The 27,815-nt window shown below is 29.6% G+C and overlaps 1 protein-coding gene across 1 annotated transcript in view; it reads right to left on the reverse strand.

Moving 5' to 3' along the window:
- The window catches only part of LOC147075682 (A-type potassium channel modulatory protein KCNIP1-like), a 198,948-nt gene that overhangs the window by 162,805 nt on the left and 8,328 nt on the right, over positions 1-27,815 (reverse strand). The window lies entirely within an intron of this gene.

A 27,815-nucleotide genomic window follows, 5' to 3' on the forward strand; every position in this document is an offset into this window, starting at 1 on the left:
GTAAAGATAAGATACGATTTCAATTAAGTGCGTTTAAAATATTTAACACGTTGTACACACAACATAGGTACTTGATTATTACAAACAATATGCAGTTAAGCTATTAAAACCATTGATGTGACAGTTTTGTCAATTCTTAACATTTTCTGTTTGTTATTTTGTTCATATTTACTCGAGGCCTACATTTAAACCTGATGGGTTGAAATTAATCAACGACATTTCAAATTAAAACCAATTATAATACATTATTTATTAGTCAAACGTCGTCTTATTTTATGACGTTTCCGTTCCGTTACTTTTATAAAAACACATTTTTTTTGGAATTTGTTAAGTTGGACAGCGGCTTAAACTAGAAAATAGGCGATAAATTCATGCATTTGTTCAAAAAATAATATCGTTGGTAAGTTAAAAAGAAAATTTAAATTGAAATAATTACAAATTTCGTTTTATTATTCTTAGTTAGTTTCCATTTCTTATATGCTGGATATGCTGGAACCTGTAAAAATTCAGTCTTCTTGCGTATTTACTTTAAAGCTTGAAGTAAACTTAATAGTAGATTAAAAAAAAACATTGGATGGTTCAACAACCAAGTGATTGCAAAACAAATCATTTTAATTAAAAATTTAAAAAAATATAAATCAGTATTATATTTAAAAATCTATTAAAAGACAAAAAAAGTAAGTAGAGCATGAATATCCATACTGGGTAACATTTTTGATGAAGAAAACAGCTTGTCGAGTCGGAACAATTTGGGTTTTATTCTGTTTTAAAGTAATCAAAAATATCATATGTTAACGTATTGTAGTATGTACGAAAAGCATTTGAAGTCTTTAGACTTGGCGTGCTTTTTTTTCTTACTTCAATAACCAAACTTCAGGAGAACCGAAGATCTACAATTGTGTTTTTGGCTTGCAGATTTTGTACTAGCTTCCTTTTGAGTATTCCTCACTGCAGTATAAACATATTTACGGTAATAATTTATATACGAGTATTTACCATCATGAAAATAGATTACTTTTAATATGTTACACACTATAATAATTAGTGGCTAAATAAACGTACGCTACTACGTAGATATTTTACATTATCCATCTGTATTTTCAATTCACAATAATATGTATCCTTGTCATATCTCTCTCATTTGTCTGTGATTCCTCATCTTTGAGGAGTTCCAAAAAGGTTAAAGTATCCGTTTATAATGGTAAGGTAATATCATACGTAAGGTAAGTGTTATTTAAATTATTGAATTTATTACAGAAACCAGTGTACGTGAGCCACTGGGCTAAAGTGGAAAATAATGAGATTAACACGTGTTACAAATCGTTAGTCATGTAATATAATCATAGCTGTGAGTATTCTACAAGTACACCCTACAACAAATATCTTTCTCCGCAACGCAGAACGTAGATTTATTAGCATTTCAAACACCTACCGCTGTAAAAACAATAATGTAGAGAAAATTTGATAATTTGTTTGTGAGAATATATTATTTGAAGTGGATTTTCATTTACTTATTCATATTTTACTTCCAGCTGCTCTATTGATTATTAATAATGGATACTGAGTTCGGTTTTACGTATCCACAGTTATTATGCAAAGAAATTTTGCGGCATAAAAACAGTTAGATGTCTTTCAAAGTTGTGCTGAGAGTGAAAGAAAAGAGATCTCATAAGATATAGACTGGCGTGCACTGGAGTGTACATAGTTTTTATCCTGATTTGTGAATGCACATCTTAAAACGCAGTGAAGTCTCCGAAAGGGAATAAGTTTTTCCTTGTAAAAACAATGGCCGCTCCGTGTTGAATTATTGTACAATTGTACATATTTAGTTGGCCGCAACACAATTTACCATGACATGTTGTATATGGAATTGAGATCAAATTCATTTCTTAATAAAATACTTAAAATACGTTGTATAAACCACCGGAATATAACAGAAAGACAAAATAAAATGGGTGGTAGGTAAGTAAATTAGAAATACAATAATATCGGATATATGTATTTAGAATTCTGAATACCTAATTCAAAAGTATGATAGCAAGTAGGTCATTGTAGGTATCAAGTCGTATTTATAAAATATCTGATGATAATGACAGCATTGCTATCAAGTATTTGATATAAATAAATATAAAATTAATGTTATTATTACATCTAGTAAATTAGAATACTACAGTACACGAAGCTCTACGATTTTTAAATCTCAATATAACATAGCCATCTCTTTTCAGTATTCACGGTAAACTGTGATACAGTAAAATATAATACGTAAAATTTACACGTAACTTGGCCGACTGGCTCATCCGAGGATCGGACTAACATAAAAAGCTCTTTCCTTTCAACCAACATAATATGAGGACATTCCTAGAATATTGAATCAACATCCTGCAATTTTCCATTTAAGCGTAAGGTATGGCATTACACATCGAATCAAGGTGCTGATTGATTCCAATTGGATCCAATTTGAGTAAAAAAAAAAAACCTGCGTTGTAGCACCGTGTGACCTGTTTTAGCCATAAACTGGTAGTTGATTTTGTTAAACCAAACTGTCAAGAATTTTAAGACTTAACCACCAGGTATAGTTAATAACTGAGAAATAGTGTAATCTGAATTCAATCTGGTTATATCCATGCACCAATTTTACTAAGTAGGTATATAGTTTTAAATTGAGAAATCCCCCAGAAACATAATAATTAGAAAAAAAGAATAATATTTGTAATGCATAAGATTTAAACCCACATATATATGGTATCAGACTGGGCAATGTACTGTATCGATTATGTTAACAATGAAATCACTAACCATGGTTGTTTTTTTTAATGCTTATTTAAATATACGAGGTGTTTTTCACATTTTGTTGTCAATATTGGCGACAATATTTTGTAATTTTTAAATCAAGTCATAAACGGTGACAGGACCTTCTAAATTTTAGTTTTAAAGTGTTACACTTGCTATGCATACTTTAATCATGTATAGGTTTTATTAATTGACTTAATATACAATAGTATGATATAAAAATAATTGTAAAATTAATTTGAACTAAGTTCACTGGTATTATTACCACAGGATGGTTTTGGTATTATGTATAAAGATTGTATTTAATAATAATTATTAATTTATAAAATATGTCAGTGAAAATGGTATACATATTGTTTTGTCAAACTATGTTATTATCAATTAAGAATTTACAAAGGAAGAATTAAATTTGGTCTCTATATAAATATAATTGTAGAAATATGAACGAATAATAAACATATAAAACCACGTTAATATTTTGTATTTATTATAAGTACCTACCTATATAATAAGCATACATCATTTTGAAAACACTTCTGAGAAAATATATTATAACCAATAGAATTTTTTTTTTGAAAAAAGTAAAACACCCCATAGGAATCGAACCTGCATCTCTCGGGTATCGCGCCCATGCACATATATATACCACTATAGTAAAGGCGTCATACTTAATTGCGATAAAATTCAACTAATGGTTCTTAATACTCTCTGAAGCGATTCCAAATTAAGCTACTATTGGTGATCGGCTTTTTTGTTTTAAATCAAAGTAGGTATTACTTTAATTACTAACCGAAGTCACGGATTACTCCATTCCTGCAGGATGTCTTACTTTTTTCTATTGGTTATAATATATTTTCTCAGAAGTGTTTTCAAAATTATGAATGTTCAATAATAAAAATGTTACATTCTTAAATTTTGTGAATAAAAAAATAGTTAAGATAATAAATAAGTTTTATAATATATGTTAAAATAAACATAATATATTGCTGCAGTAATGGTAATAGCTAAGCGCACATGATGCAGGGTATTTATAATTCAGAAGATGACCCCAGTGGATCGCCCGCAATTTGCAAATAAAACAGTCAAATGTTTGTTCACAATTAACGCATCGTCGAGCATCGCTGCAATAGTAGAGGCACACCTGGCACACACATGCATGGTTCACTGAAAATTTGTCACACTTTTGTGGATACATTATTAACTAAAATGCGTGTACCAAGTATTTCGTTTTAATGAATGAATAGGCAGATTATTAAAAAGTACAATAATTACATTAGCACTTAGCATGATAAAAATCTAATGCCATCTATAAATCAAATTTAGTAATTTTTGTAACCTAAAATAGGAGCGGCTCTTGTGGTGCAGTGGGTAAGGCGGTGGCCATTCACCTGAGAGTTTTGGGTTCGATTCCCGGTCATGACAAAAACATTTAAGTATGTGTTTTTCTCAAAGCCTGTGTGTTTGTGATTGTTCAAAATTACTAAAGTATGAGTGTGTCGGTTATGTAAAATTTATTTAAATGTATTTTAAATCAATATGTCTTATCTAAAAATACTAAAAATATTGTTTTATGTCGAATATTTGACGAAAAAGGTATAAAATGTGCCATTTTTAAATTTTTAGTTATTTTTACCGTTAAAAAATGTAGATTAATAAAATTTCTAAAATGAGTAAAATAGGCACATCATAATTTTAATACTTACTTATATTTTTTAAAATAAAAAAAAACAAATTATTCAAATACATTTAAATGTGTATAACTTAATATCAAAATGGTTGATTCGCCCTTTTACAAAACACCGACGATATATTAATAATACTATGTACATTTAAAATAAATGTAGTAAAATCCAAAATATATCGACCAAATAGCAAACTTTGTATACAAAACAATGAAAATATGTATCGCAGATATTCTAAATAATGTATTAAGATATTTATGCTAAAATTATCAATATTTGACTCAGATACGTGCATCAAAAACTCAGTGGAAATTTGCTTTCTATTATCATATTAACATGAATAATACATAATATAAACTGTATGCAGTGGTATACCGCCATGTGCCACCTCATAGAAATAGCATAATATCGAATGTTAGTTTGTCTATAATACCAACGGCAAACAGACAAACAAGGTCTATCAGGTTTCCACAGGATATAGTCTAGTATATATGGTTTGAATTCAATATACTGAGTAACGTTGACTGTGATTTTAGCTAATATAAACGACAATTTATCATAATATATGGTATAATTGATTTAGTTATTGTTAATCCTTTATGTAATTGCTAATTGTAATTAAGTAAACGTTACAGTTTTGATATTTTTTAGTATTTAGTGGTTTCACGTTTTATTTTATAATAAATCAATATTGATTTCATGGCACACAAGTTGTAAAGTTATTTGAATAAATGCATAATAATTTTAGGTTATTTATTTAATTACAGAATATTATAAAAAAAGAAATGTTACAAAGTTGATGGATTTTAAAGTATTGTTAATTAAATCATTATTAGTTTTACAGTCAGTATTACACACTAGTAGTGGCAAAAGGTGACAGCAGGCTGGAGATTTGAGAAAAAGAGCACGCTTGTCAGGTATACTTACGGGAAATAAGAAGATAATTAATACGATATTACTACTAATGAATAGATACATACTTATGGCAATGACATACTAATTCGATAAAGTTTCAATAGGTTACTGATGCAATTAAATTAAGCGATGAGTCTAGGTCTACCTTGCGGACGTTTTGTAACTCTTGGATACCACTGAATGACTAAATTTGTCCATTGACTGTCTCTTCTTCGAGCTACGTGTCTAGCCCATCTCCATTTGAGGCTTTTAATGAACTCTATCACATCGCAAACTCTTGTCTGCTTCCTTATCCACTCATCCTCTTTTTGTCCTTTCGAGGTATGCCCAGCATGCACCTCTCCATACCACGTTGTACTACTCTAAGTTTCTGGATCTCTCTTTTACTTAGGGTCCATGTTTCACACGCATATATGATTACGGGAAGCACACACTGGTTGAAAACTTTGCGCTTTAGGCACAGTGGAAGGTCAGTTTTGAAGACATTATTCAGATGGCTACTATTATTCTAACTAATATATACATACTGCGTAGAATAAGTGGAAGGAGGGTCTACGATTTGAATCTCGTTACTAAAAAAACTCATATTAACCACAGATATGTGATTAATTTTTAATACAAAACAACGATCTCATGGGTTAGAAAAATGGTTATCAATATATTTTCGTAAATGTTTTTTTTATCTAATAAAATAATATGTCAAAGCGATGATAACGCTGTCGGGAGTATTAGACACTAGTAAATAAACAGTAACTAGTATAAATACAAGTGTCTGTGTTTGTTTTACTGGTGATTTAGAATTATAATTGCGGGTTTCCGCACCCCGGATACCATCAGTGATTTAACACCGGGGTCGGCAAACAAATTATCACGGACAAACAAGTACTGCGCACGAGTGTGCATCTATCCGTGGACTCCCGAGTGCCCGGATGTTGCAGATGGTCCGGTTGAAACTATTCTCGTTGTGTGAAATGAGGTTCTACACTTGTAGCGGGAAATACAATTAATTGTTGGAAACATTAAAATACACGGTCTGCATTACTTATTCATTCGCCATTTATCAGATGGAAAACAACATACTTATTTAAAAAAAAAAAACCTTTAGAATAAACATAAAAAGTTGGACCAATATTGTAACTTGAACTCGTATCTTTCAACTTTCAGGATGAGTGCTTTTGCCTTTAAGCTATCGATCCTTCTACGATTGATGCGAATTATTTTAACAAAAAAATAGTAATAATTTTAATTATCAATATCAATTCCATTCCGATAGTTGAGCTATGATTATTTATTTATTAAACGTTCCATCCCCTTGAATGTGTTTCATATATCCCAATATTCATATTTATCAGAAAATACCCATTTGAACCCGTGATTATTTAATATTGGCATGGATTTTGTGCACGTGATTATTTTAACAGCTGCAATTTGCGGGCGAATGTGACAACTCGAATCACTAAATAAATGATCGATGATCGATGCTCTCATGCACCTACATGACATATTAAACATAATATGAGTTTCACAAGAAGAGTTGTGTTCAAAATTTCTCGTCTCAAGAATTTCTCAAGAAATAATGATAAAAATGGATTAAAGTTTTATAGTATTCCATTTGAGTAATGAGAATAAAGGAGAGTAACGAGAAAAGTTGTTTCTCAAGAAATCATCAATAGGAATCTCAAGACAGTGAGAATTATTTAACCTGGAATATATAAAGAAAACAGTTGAGATTCGGAACTACCTATGCGTTAAATTGAACTGAACAAAATGTTAAATTCGCGGATGAAATCAATAATCTAAACTTGAGTTCGCGAGAATAAAATATTCTTGAATTCAAGAATTCAAATTACAGCTCTACTCACAAAATTTCAAAAACTAATTATGATATAAGTATAAGATTAAATTGATTGACTGGGGTGTTTACACTGTAAAACTCTATTATAATGATTTTGAAACATTATTTTTTATCATTTAACGATATTTGACAGGTATTATGTTATATATTGACAGCTGACCCACCTTCGGAATGTTATCGTTGTTATTGTAGTGTAGAAGATTCCGAGGATATGTTTATAGTCCCAAGCAACTATCAATACAAATAATTAAATTATTATCTTGATATATATTAATAATAATCATTACAAAACAATCATTTAAGCAGAAAATAATGTTTGATAACATGGATAGGGTTTTAAAATGTGATTAATTCAAGCTCAAAATCATTTAAACAAGCCAATTTTGTTTATTAATTAATGCTACCATAAAACGTGAAGAAATCCCAGAATTTAAATATAAAGAACGTATTCGGTAACGTTTCTGTAAAACAAATTATTCAAATGGACAGCTTCGAATTTAATATATACGACAAGATATAAATTTAATATTCGTCTAATAATAATATACATCGTTTAGGAATGTAATCATGTATGAGGAATCGCCTTAGCTTAGAAAGCACCTAAACTGATTTATGGCTTTACTGAAAGTAATAAAACGTGCACAATCGATTTCGTTCATATAATAAGCACTTTGGTTTCCATCAATTGGTTGTACGTTTAAACGGTTTTCGAGGAATGGATTAATAATATAATGAACAAAGATGTTGAATCTTTTTCCAGATGGTAGATTCTTTATTACGTCGTCTTTTGCTGGAAGTAGTTTGTAGTGTTGAAACCGGAAAGCTATGAATCTCCAACGGAACACTACTGCATGTTTTGTAGATGTGCATGTTTTACATTCTCGACAAAAGACTGCATTGTGAGGCTACATGTAAATTGTACGTAAAATATTTCACCGTCAGTTTTCTATCGGAAAGAGATGACCGTATATAATACGGTCTCTAATTTTATTAGATTAAATATGAACAATAATTAAATTTCCATAGCTGATTTTGGCAAAATTCATGAAATCAAGAATGAAAACCTAACTTAACCTAACAAATAATCCAGTATATCGGCTATTTTCAAATGTTGTTTGCTGCTGGCTTCCGGTAAAGTGTAAACCTACAAGAACCGTGTTCTATTTAGACATGAATTTTATGTCAGTACTATACGACCCAAAAAGGTTGGACGGTCTTTAAAATATGGCCATATATTATATTTCCGATACAACATTTCACGGTGAAATGTGATACGGCGAACTGCATACGTACAATTTTCTGGAGACGGTATTATGAGTGGTTGTATTTTTAGGGATGGAGTATTATTTCTAATACTTTACGTCTTCCATGACAACATTGCGATACGAGCGTAAGGCATAGTCATTACATTAATTTTCACTTCATTAGTTTAGTAACAATGTCAGAGCTTCTCAATGCCCTAGTTATGTAACTATGTCAAAATATTAGAATAAATGCACTAAAAAGAGAGCCTACAAATAAATAAGTCAATAAAAAATTATTTTTCAATTTGTTATTTAGTTGCGTGACTATAGTATATTATACTGAGTCGATATGATGCGTTCAGGAGTAAAAATAATATTTTAAAGTAAAATGGATAGATTTAATTTAGATTTCTACGTTCTGTAAGTACATCAGGTTGGTTTAGAGACTTAAGTTTGTAGCTAATCTAAAAATAGGTTTAGGGATGATCTAAACGACAAAGACACATGAATGATTTTCTCTTTCACACAAAATACGACACTCGCCGCAGAAGAAAGGCTTTCAATTCCTTTACTCGATAACTTTATCCATGACTTCACTCCTGGACGGATCTCTTTTCTAATGAGTTTACCTTGACGGATATCAATCGGAGAGCATCTAATTAAATTCAGTTTAATACGTCGCTTCATTAGATATTTTAAATATAATCAGTTTATATCAAAGTATGAGGGAGGTTTTGACAAGTAATCACGTATCTGTAATATTTGTATAAATCATTGTCCGTGTGAACAAAGATCACAAGTATCAATTATTTAAAATACGATATCTTTTCCTTTTTTATTGATTTTGATTAGTTAAATATATGTTTTTTTATCGTCTAATAAATATTTTTTAACTACATAAATCTTTTCTTTACATTAAATTATGTACATTTAGATTACACTTGGTGCCCTAATCACTGATATATTTACTTAAAATATTCTCATATTTAATAAATTTTATATTTCTACTGCTATACATTCGTATTGCTATCCTTTCATATATATAATATATGGATAACTTTTTCAATGTTAGTCAAATCCATGTGACAGAACGATCTATTAATTAATTATTACCGTTTGTTTTACCGTAAAAGCACTTTTCAACTAACATCCATTGCTACCTTTTTTATATCTACACCTTATTCATTTTAATAACCAAATTTATTTTCAATTTATTTATATTTACCTTTTCTTATTCACAAAACTTTCATGTAGATCGATGCTATGTGACTTGAAATAAATTTACTACCCGTATTGATTATCGTAATCAATAAAGTTAATATATTGTTATATTTAACAATTAAAACTTCTGCTATACAAGTAAATAAAACTAAAAAACTCTGATTATTTAGCTCCTAAAGCCGTGACAAATTATTTTTAAAAATTACCTACATATTTTACTTTCCAATTAATAAATATATTATAATAAATTTGTATAAAACAAAGTTTTATAACATTAAACGTAGAATCAGAAACATTTTCATGAAATTTACCCTCAAACCTTGTTTATTTAATTAAAATTTGAGTATTATCAAAGGTTTCATTATAATTAAAGGTTAATTAATACATCAGCCAGCAATACAAATAATAAAGTTACGGTAATTAATTATTTTGTTTTTATAAATAAAGAAAACATACAATTAAAACAGTGGAATGTTTTAGTTGTTGTTTGCGGGATAAAACAAAACAATTGAAATTATTTATCGCAGGTGAATAAATTGAAAAAAATATTCACGTATCGGATTTTTTTTTCATTCGAAAAAAAAACATCTTATTGAATTGAATTCAAACAAATGTTGAAAGTAGACTGGCGTGAAATATAAGCATTCACGTAGGTACCTAATCTCTCAAGAGATATAACACTGTTTTATACGAGAGCGACATGTTTTTAAACTGAACATAAAAAAGGTGTTTGTTTTATTTTTTGAAATGGAATAGTAATAATATGTTTATTGTACGAGTTCATTTATTCATAATAAATAGAAACACATTTATAAACGGGTGATATTAAGTTAATATACTGTAACCACCATCATATCATATTTTCGCGATAAGATGGAAAAAACCTTGCAATCCAGGTACACATACAAGGGGAAGGGGAAGGGGATTTCGGATCCGGACCACCTCCAGGAATGGAAAAAAATACAAATTATTAAGTGAATGAAATATTACTTTTTCAAGATCTCGTGACTGAGGATAGCGAACCGGATTTTTTTCTTAACGGGTTAGTAGTATTCCTTTCAAAATTTTATGACATGAAATGACTGTAACCACTGGAAGACCTATGGCAATCACGAATTCATGCCATCTGGTGCATCCAATGTTTGTCTATAAGTCTTAAACGCATATCTAAGGATAGCTGATTTTGGAGGCTGTGATGGTGGCCTGTCCAGTTTTAAAATTTAATCTTACGTTACAATATCAGAACTCTGTCAAAATTTATTATAATTTTATTTTGATGATCATCCAGATATGCTTTATCATATTATAAATTCAAAAAACAAATACTCTAAAATGTTAAGTTAAGTAATATTGCCGTTTCAATGGAAACTAAAAAACTTATGTAATAATTAGAGTAAATTGAGCTGTTGAATGCAATCGAAAATGCTGAAAGTTTACAAATTGCATTGACTTCCTGGCGCTATGAATTGCATGCGGCCACAACTTATCCGCGGAAACAATCAGCTGCTGCTCTCGCTGGTTGTTCGCCTATTTATGGCAGTTTAATTCCCAGAGAGCGAACTTTGTCTTTAGCATTTTCACGGTTTGTGTTGCAAATAGTAGCAATATTTTGCACAAAATGTCGTCTATTTTGCTGCTCTGTAATATAATGCTCTTTGAACATTAGCAAATGAACAAAGTAAACGAGTATTTTCGGGATTTCAATTAAAATATAAACAAACTGTGTTATTATTTATCACTACCGTTGATTACTAATATACATGAGATTTAATATTGTTAAATTGTTGTTGTTGAAATTACACAATATGTATAGATATAAGGCGGCTCTCGTGGTGCAGTGGGTAAGGCGCTGGCCTTCCACCCGAGAGTTCTGGGTTCGATTTCCGGTCATGAAAAAAACATTTATGTGTTTTTCTCAAAGCCTGGGTGTTTGTGATTGTTTAAAATTACTAACAAACACCTTGTACAAAAAAGCAAGGTCATGGTTATTAATAATACTAAAAAAATATATATATATATGTATAGGTATACGTTAGAACATATATTAGAAAATATATATGCCGTGTCACATCATTGAGCGTATTATAATAATTATGTATATTAGCAAAGCCAGCTGTTTCGCTAGGTCATGAACTTTTAGCTTGGCGTCTTAATGGCATGACATTTAAGTCATGGTAATATCCTTTCCATATACAATTACTGTTTTATTTATCGGACGATAAGAAAGTATTCCCACAATTAGGCAATGGGAGGATAGTTCCCACACAATTTTCCAGGAGTTTTTGATATGCAAATAAATTTCCATAAGTGCATTTTATTTAAATTAAAATAAAGGATATATTTTATTGAAATAAATATAATTATTGCTGTCGTAAGTCTGGTTAAGGGTTAAAAAATGTGAACTAATATAATTACAAGATAAAAATAACTTTTTATGTACAACGTTTTTAAATTTTCTGTTGAATCAAATAAGCTTGACAATTCTATGTATTAATAAAAACTTTTTTTGTACTTGATAGAAATACTGAATAAATATAGAATGCTGAAATGTAATTTTGACATTTCATATTTATTTCCATAGGAACGCAAGTATATATTAATAATTTAGTTGCTTATACCCCCTTAGCAACCAATAATAGTGCTTTACTTTTTATGAATTTTTTTCCGAAATAACTTTCCATACAAAACAGAATTAAGTGAAAATGAATTCAATTCTGCTTAAAGTTGGCTAAAAATAATAAAAGAATGCATTGTCATCGTGTTTTGATATATTCTAAAAGTTTAAAATGTCTATCTAGTCGGGAAGTTAGTTAAAAATCGATTGCAAGATTTGGATAAACAAGAAAAAAACTGTACTGGACAAACAAGAATACGAGAATAAAACGTGATAAAAATGATGACGTGTATTATGTAATATAAAAATAGATATTTGTATTGATTTATCTGTCTGTCTGTAACGTACGAGAGAAAATATACATACATTTAAAAAAGAGCATGACGTAGAGAAGACATTTAAAAGAGGTAAGATGAGAGAAAACATACACATTCAAATTAAAAAAAAAAATAAACCGATACAGGAATCTTTTTTTAACCGAGTCGTGAAAGAAAATGAATGATTCGATATTTTCATAATATTTTGACAGATGCTTACAGTGTAAAGATCTACCATCGTAAGTTGGCAGCCGGTCGAATTTGAAACTAAAATTGTCTATCGAGGATAAATTTGTTACAAATGCCATTTAATTTTACAACATGTTTCTCGAATTATGGATTGCATAATATTTGTACAGAAATCTACTACCAATAAAAAATTATAAATTACCATTTTTTTGTTAGTTATGGTAATATTCTCAATGTCATACTAGCGTACTCACTGAAATGCCAATTTATGATGGTAGATCTATAGTACTAATAATATTATCGAGTATATAAAAAGTATTAAATGAAATTACAATTAATTTATGATAGATTGACGAAGAGGTATAAAAAAGTATGATGTCGGATAGGAGACACTATTTAAAAAATATATATATCTGAAAATGTCTGTAGAATGTTTCTCTGAAATGTGATTTTACAGTCTTAAATATGGCTTTAATCGAAATAATTTATATTGAAACACTTCAAGTGTGTTGACAGGTCACAGTTACACTGCCACTTGGTATTTTTTCTAGTGTATATTATATTATTATTATACCAATACCGGTTCTCTTAAAAACTTTATGTGTATGTGTCTCAACTATGAAGATAAGTTCTTGTGTTTATTGTATTAATATGTATTCCTAAGGGAACGCATAATTAATGGATACTGAAATACCTAACGGATATGAAGTAACAGGTAACCGATCTCGTGTTTGGAAGAATCTGGGATAAACTTAAACACGTGTCAAAAATGCGTCATTCCTTCATTCTGACAACTGCTCTCGGTTTATGCACTGATACTCATTCAATATTGATGTATTTGAAGATTGCAACACGCACTATCGGACGTGTCTATAATTTGTGGTTAATTTTTGTAGGACAATCATACATTCAAAACCCTGCTTAAAATTGTAGTGTATTAGTATAGATTATCTGAATTCTATTTATTAATCTGTTCTGTGGTATACCTACATGATAATTATTAATTAAAAAATGATGGACTGTTGTTTCGGGCTATAAAGACAATATCACTTTTTGAATATCATTTAATATATTTGAATATCTAACCACAGAGAAAAATGGGTATTATCGGAATCATAATTGTTTCGTCCCTTGTTCATGGCAGTGGAGTGGTGAATTTTATTTAAAATTTATTAATTTATTATAATAGTAAAATAAATGTTAAACATCAAAATAAGGATACAATGCACACACACACCAATACAAAATTGCACCATATTCACCCACAGACCTCTAGTCTTTTCAAATAATATTATAATTTTAGGATCTCGGGAGAAGCTTAAACGTTCAATATTATTATTGATAGGTAATTGGTAGCCAATCTCGCAATTTCTGAAAATTCTCGCATACTACTACTAAGTTTTAATATCATTAAGATACCGTATTTATCGTTAGTAAAGTTCTGTATTTTCATTTAATAACTTCATTGATAAATATGAAAAAGTAAATTTAGTTTTCTCATGGATAATGAGAAAATTAAATCACAATTTTTTTATTATTTAAAACATTTTTTTTGGAAAACTAAAAAAAATACTTATGCTACTATATTTCTTTAGTTTACGAAAAAAAATCAGATGAAAATAATATACATAAAAACTAAATCTGCAAAATCACAGAATTCCAGTATCGTTAATGCTATATTTTTGAATGATACACCTTGTTGTACATCTGGAGCGAGTACTATTTTTAAGGAAGTAAATTGGTTTAAATTCTGTTTTATATTATATTTAATATATTCAGTATATTATATTCAATAGTTTTAAAAATATTGCACTTTAGTTTTAAGTTAACATACAACGACTTCAAATACAAATGACTTACTAACAATAAAAAGGTTCTAAATTTCCAATAAATTATCGTAACTTGAATGCGGAACTATATTTTGCATTTATCACATTTTACTGGAGAGTTATTTGAAACTGCCTATTCTATATTTTCATTTGTCTGAAGCAGGCTGTTTCAATTTATATAAATTTATACTAATGTGAGTTAGAATTATTATGAATTTCAGTGATCATATTTTAACAGTAATATTATAAAACCAAATAATTAAAAATAATATAAGCAACAAGTAGAGATAAAAAGAAAAATAAAAAATACTGTAAACTTTATCAAAAAAAAGGAAACGTAAAACTCGTTTTAGGCTTTTTAATGTTATAGCGATAAAATCAGATCAAAATTTATTGAACCGATTATATCAAATTGCTCTGTGTAAATTTAAAAGAACCTCATTTTTCGACAACATAAGAGGAAAAGTCCAAACAATGTACTTTGCATTTTGATTGATGTCACCAAACGACAATAGGAAATAAGTCGGTTTGCATAAAATATTTAATAAAAGGCGTTCATATAATTGGAATAAGAAAAGGGTTTAAATATTTGCAATTTATTGTAAACATTAGAGTTATTTAGTTTAAGAGTAAGAAGTTTCTATAACCATAAAGACATGTTTTGCAACTTTTCATCATTTAAATCTACGGGGGCGCAACTGCCGTCTATTCTAGAAGGTAATATAAACCTTTACGTGAAGTTAATGTAAATACCCCGTGATGGAACATTACCAATGCATTAAGGCTCTGATTGCTTTTCTCTGAGAATGCGGTGGATCGGAAAATTTAGAGACGTCGGGAAATGAAATGAGCTTTGAAACGTGAGCGCGATGCCTTCAAATAATAGTATGATGCATTGTTCGCCTCAAGAAAGAATTCAAAGAACTATAGAAGATTACAGAAAATGATAAAAGAATATTTTTGGGATCTAAATAAAATTCAGAGCATTAAAATTACGATATCTTGTCAAGAGCATGCTTTTTTGACAAGTAAATAAACTAGATACGGCATTGTTGTGTACTATTAATTGATCAATATATAAGTATAATTTTTAATGTATTCGATTTCACTTAGATCACTTTGTGGTTACAAGTATGAAAAAATTGATAATAAAAAATCACATAATGGCGTTTAATATAAATATAAGATGGGATAATAGAAGATACTTTAAATTGAATTTGTGGTTTTTCAAATAAATCTACATTTCTATAGAATAGTACAAAACTCAACTTATTTTTTCTTACCACATTTAAATAACATGCTAATTATATCTAATGGCCAACTGATGGGCAACGCACGATGGGCAACGATGGGCAGTGAATGGGATAACCCATTAAGCCCATTAAGCCAAATTAAGTCCATCTTATAATAGTATTAGTCACTTAAAGGCACTTGAATTAGAACAGAACATTTCAGACAGTGTAAAACCGGGATTTAAGACAAAAAGCGACTCTAATACTAAGCATATATTTCGCGTAGTCAAGTTCTTGGGCATATTTGGAAATCCTGAACATCCATGGAGTAGTCAATTCATCTTAAAAATCACTGCCAGTCTCTTCTTTATTTGTAGTCGCAAATACATCTCCATTTCATACAATTCACCAGCTCTTTTAGAAATAATTGCGAACGATATCTGTACAATATTATCATTTACAACAGTAAAAATTCTAATAAGGAAATGAAAAAAAACACAATGTAATATGGATAACTTTCCATAAGAATAAATCACATAAATCGTAAGTTTCATCAATCAAACAGACAAAAAACAAGATCTCATATTATTAATATCTCTGCTTTCACAGATCTTTTGACCAATTTTAAAATGAACGATTTTGTTGTCATCATGTGACATATGGACGATTTTTTACTTCTTTTCGTAGGCAAAGTCACGTCTGAATCAGATATATCACATCTTGATATGCAATCATGTTTTTGACATAAAAAGATATTTTTTTTAAATTTCCATTATTTGCCCTCGTACAATGAATATATTTTTCAGGTCTGTTGAAATCAAGTGACACAAAATGATATTTATTACTTGTAATTTTCGTGAATAATATAAAATGTTTTAGATAAATGATTGAAAAATGACAAAGAATATTTCATTCATAACCATACAAGTGTTATTATTATTCTTCTTCATGCTGCAACCTTACGTAGATTGTTGACTCTTTCGTCCATGTATCTTCCAAACCGCTTTTTTCTAGTTTTTGGCGCCAAATACATTTTATTTAATCATTTGATTTAATTTGATTTAACAATTAATATCCACATATTTCAACCATAGAACGATTACTGGTCTTGTAAAAATATTTGATATAGACGAACCTTCATATCTATTAATAATCTTGAAGATTTGAGACGCCCGTACCATAGCGTCTATTAATGATTATGATAATTGTTTTACTTTTATTTTTTTATCATGTTCTATTTTAAGAAGGTTATAATACTATGATTCTTTACAGAGGTTTTATTAATGAACGGATTATTGTGTTTACGTTTGTTTCAACCTCTTATGTTCATAATCTTATCCAATTATACACTGACACGCAACACGCAAGCAAGATTTGTGCAATGAAAATTGTTCTATATATTATATACTTAGTTATTGTAATATATTTATATTATATATTTTTTTAATTATTGATGTGGTTATCATCATCACCATCATCAGCCGGAATCGATTGCCCATTTTTCAGTGATTGTTTACTCGTTTAGCGACCTCTATCACAATGCGTAGTTTTGCCTGCCTTCTGACTTAGTTTCTTTTATTTCTTGTGATACTGTGAACGTATATAATTTATAATTTTAAATGTTCTTTGTCGTAAATAAAGTACTTCTAATTATTCGGGCTAATGATGAAGATGGGTGTGAGGGTGAAACATATAATCCGAATTATTCATTCTTATTTAGTTTTCAAATGCTATTGCCTACATATTTCGAATGCAGACCTTTACTTAACTTCTTTAATGCGTATTATGCACAAAAAAAACCCATTGATCTATGTGTGTAACGGCCTTCGTAATCCAGTGCGTAAGGCACTCGTCTTTCATCCGAGGTCTCCGGGTACGAGGCCCGGTGAGGTTACAATATATTTATGTGATATTCTCAATACATGGATGTTTGTGAATGTTTCATTTCTATTATTAACTACACTTCTGTTATTGGGCACAATGGTCTGTTGTTGTGTTAAAAAAAAGGTATACTTATATTATTGTATTCTAAAAAAGTGTTAACAGAATACAGTGGCGTGTTGCGGGTAATGCAATTGCTAATTGATTTGTCTTCACTTCCATTATTTGATACGATATTTGCATCTTATATATGTTGAATCACCGGATCATCGAAACACCAGGTTCTAACTACCCCCTTCTTTTTTACCGTTATTGTCAACACCTTGTACATTTGCCATTAGTTTACATTATATTTCAAATTATTATATTTTACATTTCACTTACTTAATTAGTAGTAGAAAGGGTAAATCAAAAAAATTGTAAGTACATTAAAGAACGCCAAATGACTTAAGTAGACCTTATATTAAGAATATTCCTAAACTCGTTCTCACGTAAATGGAATCTATCAATTATATCAATATTCGAAGTAAATTCATTGAACATAGTTATTGCCCTCACAATTGGCATTACCAATGGTAGATTAGTCCTGCAACTTGGAATGAAAACAAATGATACTTCCGATTTATAAGACTTATCTGGGACACGTTTGTCAATCCTACAAATTATGAAAGAGTTCTCATTTATACTGAGTATAAGTCGGAAATAATACGTAGCCAAATATATATATTATTATTTTCTAGCTTTTAGTCGGTATGTAAGTATACCTAAGAGAAAGTCAGTCTGAATTAAACTGTTTTGAACCCTCTCCATCAATAGACCGTTTAAAAAAAAACATTTTTTATTAAACGAATAATGATTTGAAAACGTCAAATAGAAATATATAAAATACACGCAAAACCAAAATTTGTGAAGCGCTTCAGGGAATTGTAAAAAACTATAGTTAATTTCGTCTCAATTATATGGGATGCACAAAGCTGAGTTGCGGGTTTATTCTATACACAAGGCTGCTCTCAGTCCGCTACGGCAGCTAAATAAGGTAGGAAAGCATCGAATTATTAACACTTATTGAAAAAATTTCAAAATTTAGTTATAATTGTTACAATAAGTACTGTGTTTTAACAGCACCTCTCTTTGATAAATTTTAGACCGAGATAGACAGGTTTGACAGTTCAGACGGTTAACTTATTGTAATTGTTACAATAAGTGTTCATAACTCGATACTTTTCTATCCTATTTAGCTGCCGTAGCTTACCTAAATTAGGCTTGTGCATAGAATAGACCCATTGGTAGATCACATTGACGTGAAACCAATATTAAAACCCTTAATTCCGCTGGATGTCGTATTTTTTCAAAAAGATTTTTTATAGTGGTTCTTCTACGGTATTTCTACGAGTACTATGTATATTTTATAAAAATGTTGAAACCTTGTTTAATGTTTAGTATACATGAATAATCCACACGTGAATAGGCGACAGTTTACTGTAAAAAATATGTTCGAAAAGATTCACCTCGTATACTCAACTTTCGTTTGCAAAACTTTATCCATATTTTCATGCAACTATGACAATAAACTATTTACTAGGTTTGCAAATGACTGAGTTAAAATCCATAACTTTGTGGTTACAAAGACGTTATTAAATCAAGCCGAGATGTCTTCATTTGCATTGATGTTGCGAGAGGTTTACTAACAATTTACTCAAACACCGTTCCAGCTCTTATTTTAATTACCAAACGCTTCGTGTGCAGGCGAGGACTGGTTAACTTAATTCAAGAAATACTAATGCCTGCAATTAAGCTTTTTAAATTTCATTTAAAGACGTTTGCACGTTTATTAAATAGATTTATCAATTAATATTCAATAATATAAAGACGTACTAAAATATTTTTTGAAGTTATACTTCTTTTGGCGCGTTTGGGAAAACAGATCAGAGTGTATTTTTGGCGTGTGATGAAGTTGCGCGCGCCGATGTAACACATAATTAATTATTATGATTATATTCATTTCGATATCAAGGGTACATGCGCATACGCATGCGCATAGTGCCATTTAGTTAGTCATTGAATACAATCAAGTAAAGAGCACGTGTTGTAAACATAACCAATATTGTGTCATGATAAATATATATGTTTATAAACAAATTTCTGGAGACTAACATTCTACACTGTTAATTTATATTCATAAAACATTATTTATATTGGACTGTATATTTATTTTTCATTGTAAAGATTGTGTATCAAGATTTAAGGCTATATTTATTATTTATTATTAAGTACTAGCTGAAGTACCCGGCTTCGCCCAGGGTCGCTTCGTGGTTATATTTATCTTAGATATTTAAAAAATAATAAGGGGTAATTATTTTTTTACTATTAAAATATCTGTGTAATACAATATGAAAATAATTCTAATAGAAGAAAAGGTCAAACAAAATACACTAAATTAAAATCGAATCCAAAATATGCAAACGTTATTAATGTTATAAATATGTAGTAAAAAAAATCAAAGCAAGAACAAACAAACAACAAACTTTGTATTTTATATAATACTAATTTAGAAATTTTCGTGGGCATGTGCACGACAACTTACCAAAGTTTCATTGCAATCGGATGAATGGAATAGGAACGCATACGAATAGAAGAAGAAAAAGATGGTTGTACTAATTCAGAAACCTTCGCGGGCGTGCACACAATAACTGGTCGAAATTTCATTGCAATCGGATGAATGGTATAAGAACGCATACAAATAGAAGAAGATAGAATAGAAGAAAAATAAGAAGAAAATGGTTGTATCAATTCAGAAACCTTCCCAGTTGTTAGCACAATTACTGACAATTTTTTTATTGCAATTGGATGAATGGTATAGGAACGCATACGAATAAAAGAAGAAGAAGATGGTTTTACTAATTTAGAAACCTTTGCGGGCGTGCGCACAACAACTGGTCAAATTTTTATCGCAATCAGATGAATAGTATAAGAACGCATACAAATAGAAGAAGATAGAATAGAAGAAAAAGAAGAAGAAAATAGTTCTATCAATTCAAATACCTTTGCGGGCGTGAGCACAACATACGAATAAAAGAAGATATAATGTAGAAGATGAAGAAGATGGTTGTACTAATTCAGAAACCTTCGCGGATGTTGGCACAACCACCGACGACAGTTTCATCGCAATCGGATGAATGGCATAGGGACCATACGAATAAAAGAAGATTATTATAATGAAGAAGAAGAAGAAGAAGAAGAAGATGGTTTTTATAATTCAGAAACCTTTGCGGGTGTGCGTACAACTACTGACAAAAGTTTTGTGGCAATCGGATGAATGGTATAGGAACCATACGAATAAAAGAAAATAGAATGACGAAGAAGAAGATGGTGATGATTTTTCTAATTCAGAAACCTTTGAAGGTGTGCATACAACCACTTACCAAAATTTCATCGCAATCGGATGAATGGTATAGGAACGCATACGGGACAAACAGGCAGACAGACAGACAGACAGACAAACAGACAGGCAGACATTCATTTTTATATATGAGAAATAGCCTATACTCTTTGCGAAAGTGCAAACAATAAGTTGACAAAGTTTTATCGCAATCGGATGAACGGTATGGCAGTGCATAAAATACGAACAAACAAACAAATATTGATTTTTATATATTAGATTATTTATGAGTAAAATTATATATCAAAAAATAAATAAATTTTGTGAATGTTGAGTTGGTAAATAATTCAATAATTCACAAGATTTGAGAATGTAACATTATTCTTATTAAAAGTACATAGTTTGAAAACACTTGTTATTATATTGAATACATAGATCAGGGGGGGGGCAAACTTTTTGATGGAGAGCCAAATTCAAGAATTCGAAATGAGCGGCGGGCCGCAAGTAAAATACCATTTTTAGATATAAACTATTTATTATCACGAAAAATAAACATTACAAAAAAATTAATAAGAAGAATGAAACAGTTGTACATTTTTTAACATTTTTTTAAATCCAGGTGTTAATTTTGTAGTTGATATTCTCAAAACTGCTTGTAAATGGGCATCAGAGATATTTGATCGTAAAGAATTTTTATTGAGGTTCATGATAGAAAATGTTTGTTCACATATTATATAGGTTGATTGACGAACATTTTTCTTGCATAATCTTTAAGTTGGTCGAATTTGTCTGAATTAAAGGCATTGTAAAATTTGGAGATTTCTTCATGACGATGCAATTCTCTTAAATTAGTGTCACACTGCAGATCAATAATCTCAAGTTGTAACGCTATCGGTACACTATCAATATCTATCGAAAATGAATTGCGTACTATTGCTAAACTTGTCTCAATTTTTCGGAAGTCACCAAATCTTTGTGAAAAATCGTCATCCAGAGCATTAATAATTTTACCATATTCTTCAAATTTATATTCTGGTATATTCAGCAACTTCAAAATTGGAAAGTGGTCCACGTTGTTACTCGATATTTGTCGAAGGAATAACTTGAGTTTTAATTGAAATCCATTCAAACTTTTTACCATATCATGGGCATATATTTTTTTTCCTTGCAACGTGGACTTAAAAGTATTAAAATATGTCACGATGTTCAACGTAAAAAATAGTGGTTACATAGTGTGAGACGAGACGCAAGGAAGACGTACTAAGATAATACATTTACGAAACAACAAATTTTTCAAATTTTAATCTATTGTCAATATTTAAAAAAGATATATAAATAAGTTATTCGTAATCAGAAGTACAATTATTAATGATGGCGGGCCGCAAAAAAATACCCGGCGGGCCGCAGTTTGCCCCCACCTGACATAGATCATCGCTCGAAATGGTAAAAGCAATCAAAAATTTTCAGAAGATATTAGCATAGTTATCAAATTTTATATGAATTTTATAAAAAAATAAATGTATTAGATTTTTGAAGTTATACTTCTTTTGGCGCATTTAGTAGAGGGTAAAATTGAGAGCTACGCGCGCACGCCGTTACAAAAGTGCGACATGACGACGTGATCGGGGTATACCCAACGCGTATGTGCGAATCAGTCAGCTGTAAACAAACGCAAGATACTCAGCATAACACGTGATTATTGTTAAAATCCATAGTGAAGCAGTTTATGTATTACATTTTATTTATTATATGGCCTATTTAGCTCAGATGGTCAAATATTTTTTTCCACGAGACGGAGCAATAATTTACTAATATTATTACGGCGCTCCGGTTTATTTCGAGCCCTGCTAGTAAAAATAAAATCGATAAAAGTACGACGCCTGATGGAGGTCGAACCCGTATCCACTGGATTTGCGCTAATGTGTATTAAAAATTTGAGCCATGTAAGTTATACCTATTATTTTCAAATCTTGTAAATAGTTCGTTGAATAAAATAAAATAGTCTATTAAAAATATTAGCAAGTGCGAGTACGTTATAAGTACAATTTTGAGAGATCCTGATGCCATTTAGTAATTGTGTAAGTAAGAATCGAAAGCGCTTTTCTCTTTTGCTAATGAATCATTGTAGCTTTTTAATCTTTTATATCATAATAAATTTAATATATTGCCATTGCTACACAAATAAATCATTTATAATTATTATTATACGTGCCACCAGATATTCGTAAATACATTAAATTATCAAGTTAGCTGAATATTCATGAATTCAACTGTTTGAAATAAAAACGAGAGATAAAATCGACCCTGGTTGTTTGTAAGCGTATATTTACTTAGTGAAAATATTCAAAATTGCTGTTAATAACGGTTCTCATTTAAACATTCTATTCAACCAGAGTCAAGATTTATTATATGAAAAATCAGTGATTCCAAAAATATACATAAATGACTATAATATTAAAACATGACGCAAATTCACGTATATTTTAAATTATGAGTGTTCCATATAGTTTTATAATAATTTGACACAATTTTTTTCTAATAGGCTCTACTAAAGTGTCAATATACTAAAGAATGCTATATTCTTAAATAGTGTGTAGTATTCATTAAATAAAAACTATGAATATTTCTCCAAAATTGTACAATTCAGATTTAATATTAACATACTAATAGTAATATTAATAAATTATTGTCACTACTCATCAAAGAAGTAATTAAAAATGAAGAGGTGGATATTAAATAATATTTTAGAATTTTATTTTTTTAACAGACGTAAGTAGCATTCGGAATCCTCTAATTTTTGAAAGTGTCGTAAGAAAATTAAAAAGGGATTAAAAACTAAGTTAAAAAGTTCAATTCCGAATTTATGATTAATTCTGTAATAGAAATTATATTGTATAATAATTAGATTTTTTATAGCGTAGTGCAGTAATTTTAAAGCTTTATTATATTTTGAGTATTTTTGTGTTTTGCATGAAAGGAATAAATATTATTATTTTTTATTTATTATGACAATTAGTTGCAAACAAATCACTTACTTTTCTAGGAATAAAGTAGAAGAAAGAGAGACCATTTAACAATCTATGTCCTGCATAGTGGGACACTGCTTGAAAAAAAACGTTAATATACTGTATTTAACCAACTCAATGGGGTCGGGTCCTGTCCCTTGGCTCACTATGCGATGCGTTACATATATACATGTGTTACAGAATATAGGTAGCTTTCAACTAAAATAAAGCTTTTCGAGTTTATTTAGTAACAAATAAAACGTCGCAGCAGTAAATTTTGGGTTCAATCCCCAAGTGTATCTAAATATACGTTCGATTTTCCAATACCTAATTATTAATATATTCACTTTAATAGAATCCTTATTATTTGACACAAAACTTCTGACTGTCTTCTAATATTATTAGATTAAAATTAATTAAAAAAACTGCATAACCATATCAAACGATTGGTTGATTAAGCTCTACACATCCAAATAATATCACCTACTTTACTGATTTGATTATAAATAGCACATGCATTTATATAAAATAAAGTTTCAGTTATAAATGAAAATGTCATTTATAAAATCATAATAATAAAAAATACTAAAATACAGTGGCAATAGTAGTAAAATATTTAATTAGATAATCTAGATAGTAGAGATAATTTTTCATTTAAAAAAATTTGGTGTGTGTACTTATGTACGCGCATTAGAAGTTATACTTCTTTGGCGTAACAAAACAAAAACAAAACTTGTGATAAACTAGATTCTTTGACTAGCTCTTAATTATCTTATTAAATTACACACTCAAGAAAAAGGACCGCTTATTAGAACGCCGATTATCGAACTAAATTATATAATGAATTCTCGTTTTTTTATTTTTAAAGTACCAACTGTCAGTCTGACGTTTAATCGTTTGTTTACGTAAGGAATTGCAAATGGCCAACAATAATAAATTCGCTGCCTAGGCAACGGAACAATTCTAACCATAATATTATACTCTATAATCGTCATGATTGTAGTATCATACTGTGGCGTAAAGGTAGTGCGTTCGGTTGATAACCGAACAATCGGTGGTTCGAATCCAATCGAGTGCAATTTTTTTCGTGTGAAAAAATAAATTATGTGTTACATGTCGCACGCCAAAAATACACTCTGATCTGATTTCCCAAATGCGCCAAAAGAAGTATACTAAATAATTATATAATATAAAAAATATTTTTTTTTATTTATTCACAGTATGCTACTAAAATTTGTGTGTGATTGAATGTCATTTATCTCGAAAGTGTATGAGAGTCAGTTACTGTCTTCTTCCTTGGAAGGGCAATACATGATTAATTTGGAATCGAACATGGTAATATGATGTATTGTACCTGCATTTAACGTTTATGGATATACGGAAAATTATTGGAAAATGAGTGTGACAGATAAACGATGCAGATTCTAGTTTATCTTTTTGTATAATAAGGTTGATATAATATTATAATATGTAATTGAATATACATAATTTTGAAAAACACTTTCTGAGATAATATATTATAACCGATAGAAAAAAACTTTCTGAAAAAAGTAAGCCACCTCGGCAGGGAATCGAACCCTGCATCTCCTGGGTTTACGCCCCGTCCGTCGCATTTACCTCTATGCTATACAGTGACATATTAATTGCGACAAAATTTAACTATTGGCATTTTTAATACCTACTCATCAGCGTTCTTCTAAATCAAGCTACTTTGGCAATCGGTTTTTGTTTTATTAAATCAAAGTAGATACCTATTACTTCAATTACTAACCGACGTCGTGGATTTCTCCAATATTTCTCAATGTTATTATTATTATAACAAAATTATGTATGTTCAATAATCAGAATGGTACATTCTTAAATCTTGTGAATTATTCGTTGAATAAAAGAAATAGTTAATTATAATATTTAATTATTATAATATAAATTATGCGTATCTACAGATGATTTGAAGCAGCAATTATTTTTCTTACGACACAATTATTTCTCGCACATGTGTGAAGTATATTATAGGGAAACCAAGTGAAGTGTTAATTCACAGCTAGTAAATAATACTCGCTTGGCAGTGAGCGTGGATATGGCTTGCGTCTTTAGAGCGTGTTTACCCACCCACCCATCGAAGGCGGCTGGCAAACATTAAAATTGACTTTCCTTCATTATTGTTTGGATTATGAACTGAATTCATTCCGTCTGGCTCGAGAGCAATATTTTATTTTCAGCCGGATACTTGGGGTAACCACGTTTACATTGTCTACTCCTGATGAAGTACGATGAGTCAATAACGATCTTCATCATTACGTTACATTACATCTAAGAATTATTAATACGCCAATAACAGAATACTTTATTTGTTTTACATATATTGAGCAGTGGAAAAGAGTTTCTAGGCAATTATTTAGAGCCTAACCTAATATATATTACATTATAGCAGTAATAGACTAATAGAGAGAACAGAGGATACGTAATATAATGACGCAATTAGGGAAATCAATCCCGAGCCAAAATATTGATCACGAGAATTCGGAATTACAATTTGACGATTCCGGGATTGGCATTTTTTTAATAGTTAATATTTAATTTTTATATATACAAATAACGTTGATAAAATCGGTCAAAAATAAATCTAGTATAATTATTTATACTATTTAAGACATTTATGTTAATATTGTGTACGTTTAATCTAGGAAATACATAGGTTTAATGGAGCAAATAATATTGTAATATAAATAATAATGTGAAAGTAAAACATTTTTATTTATTTATGAAAAGATAACAAATACAAATACAAGACAATAAATACAATATAAAAAATTAAAATTTTAAGTCATTAACTCATTATTTTGAATATGCCGGAAGTAATATCAAAGCATCAAGTATTTCGTCATTTGATCTGAATCTAATTTTGGTAGGTACCCAGGCATATTTTCAAATTTAAATTGTTATTATTTTAAAGGAGAGATAATAAATAACGTCTTTATTAATAATGACAAATGCATTGACTTCCCGGATATTATGATAGAGTTCAGACTTTAATGCATTTTATATCCATTAAAACATTACGAATCACCATAAACGACCGGTACGTTTCTTCAAAATGTTTTTATTCCTATATCCGATATCGTATTAAATACGTCAATTAAAAATAATTGGCATAACTATTATCGAGCATTAATACATAAAAATCGAAGAAACAAACTAAAAATAGAATCTAGTGTTGATTTTAATTGTTATTATTACATTATTTTAACATTATTTAAATAGTCAATTAGTGTAACTTTTATTAATGGCAAATACATAAAGATTGATAACATCAGTGTTTGATTTTTTCGGCAGTTGTTGTGTCGTCATATTATTACATTTCATATTTTATGGGTTCATACTAATTTAAGCATGAAGTTTAGTCCACGCTAGTTGAAAATATTATAATATATTTTTTTTATTCATTTAATTTAAAGTATTTTTTCTGTTATATTTTTGTTTTTATTTTATTTTCCATAAAAATTGATAATAACATCAATCCCGAAAGTTTCAGGATTATGTTTACTAATCCCGGGATTCATAGGTATCGAAAATAGTTCGGGATCCCGGGATTGAAATCGCTAGACGCAATGTATCCACCTCATATATTTGTTATGTATATCATCGATACCCTAAGCTAC

Source organism: Rhyacophila brunnea, unplaced genomic scaffold (genome assembly GCF_057557595.1).
Source record: "Rhyacophila brunnea isolate RB1 unplaced genomic scaffold, BYU_Rbru_1.0 scaffold_14, whole genome shotgun sequence".
NCBI classification, from domain to species: Eukaryota; Metazoa; Arthropoda; class Insecta; order Trichoptera; family Rhyacophilidae; genus Rhyacophila; species Rhyacophila brunnea.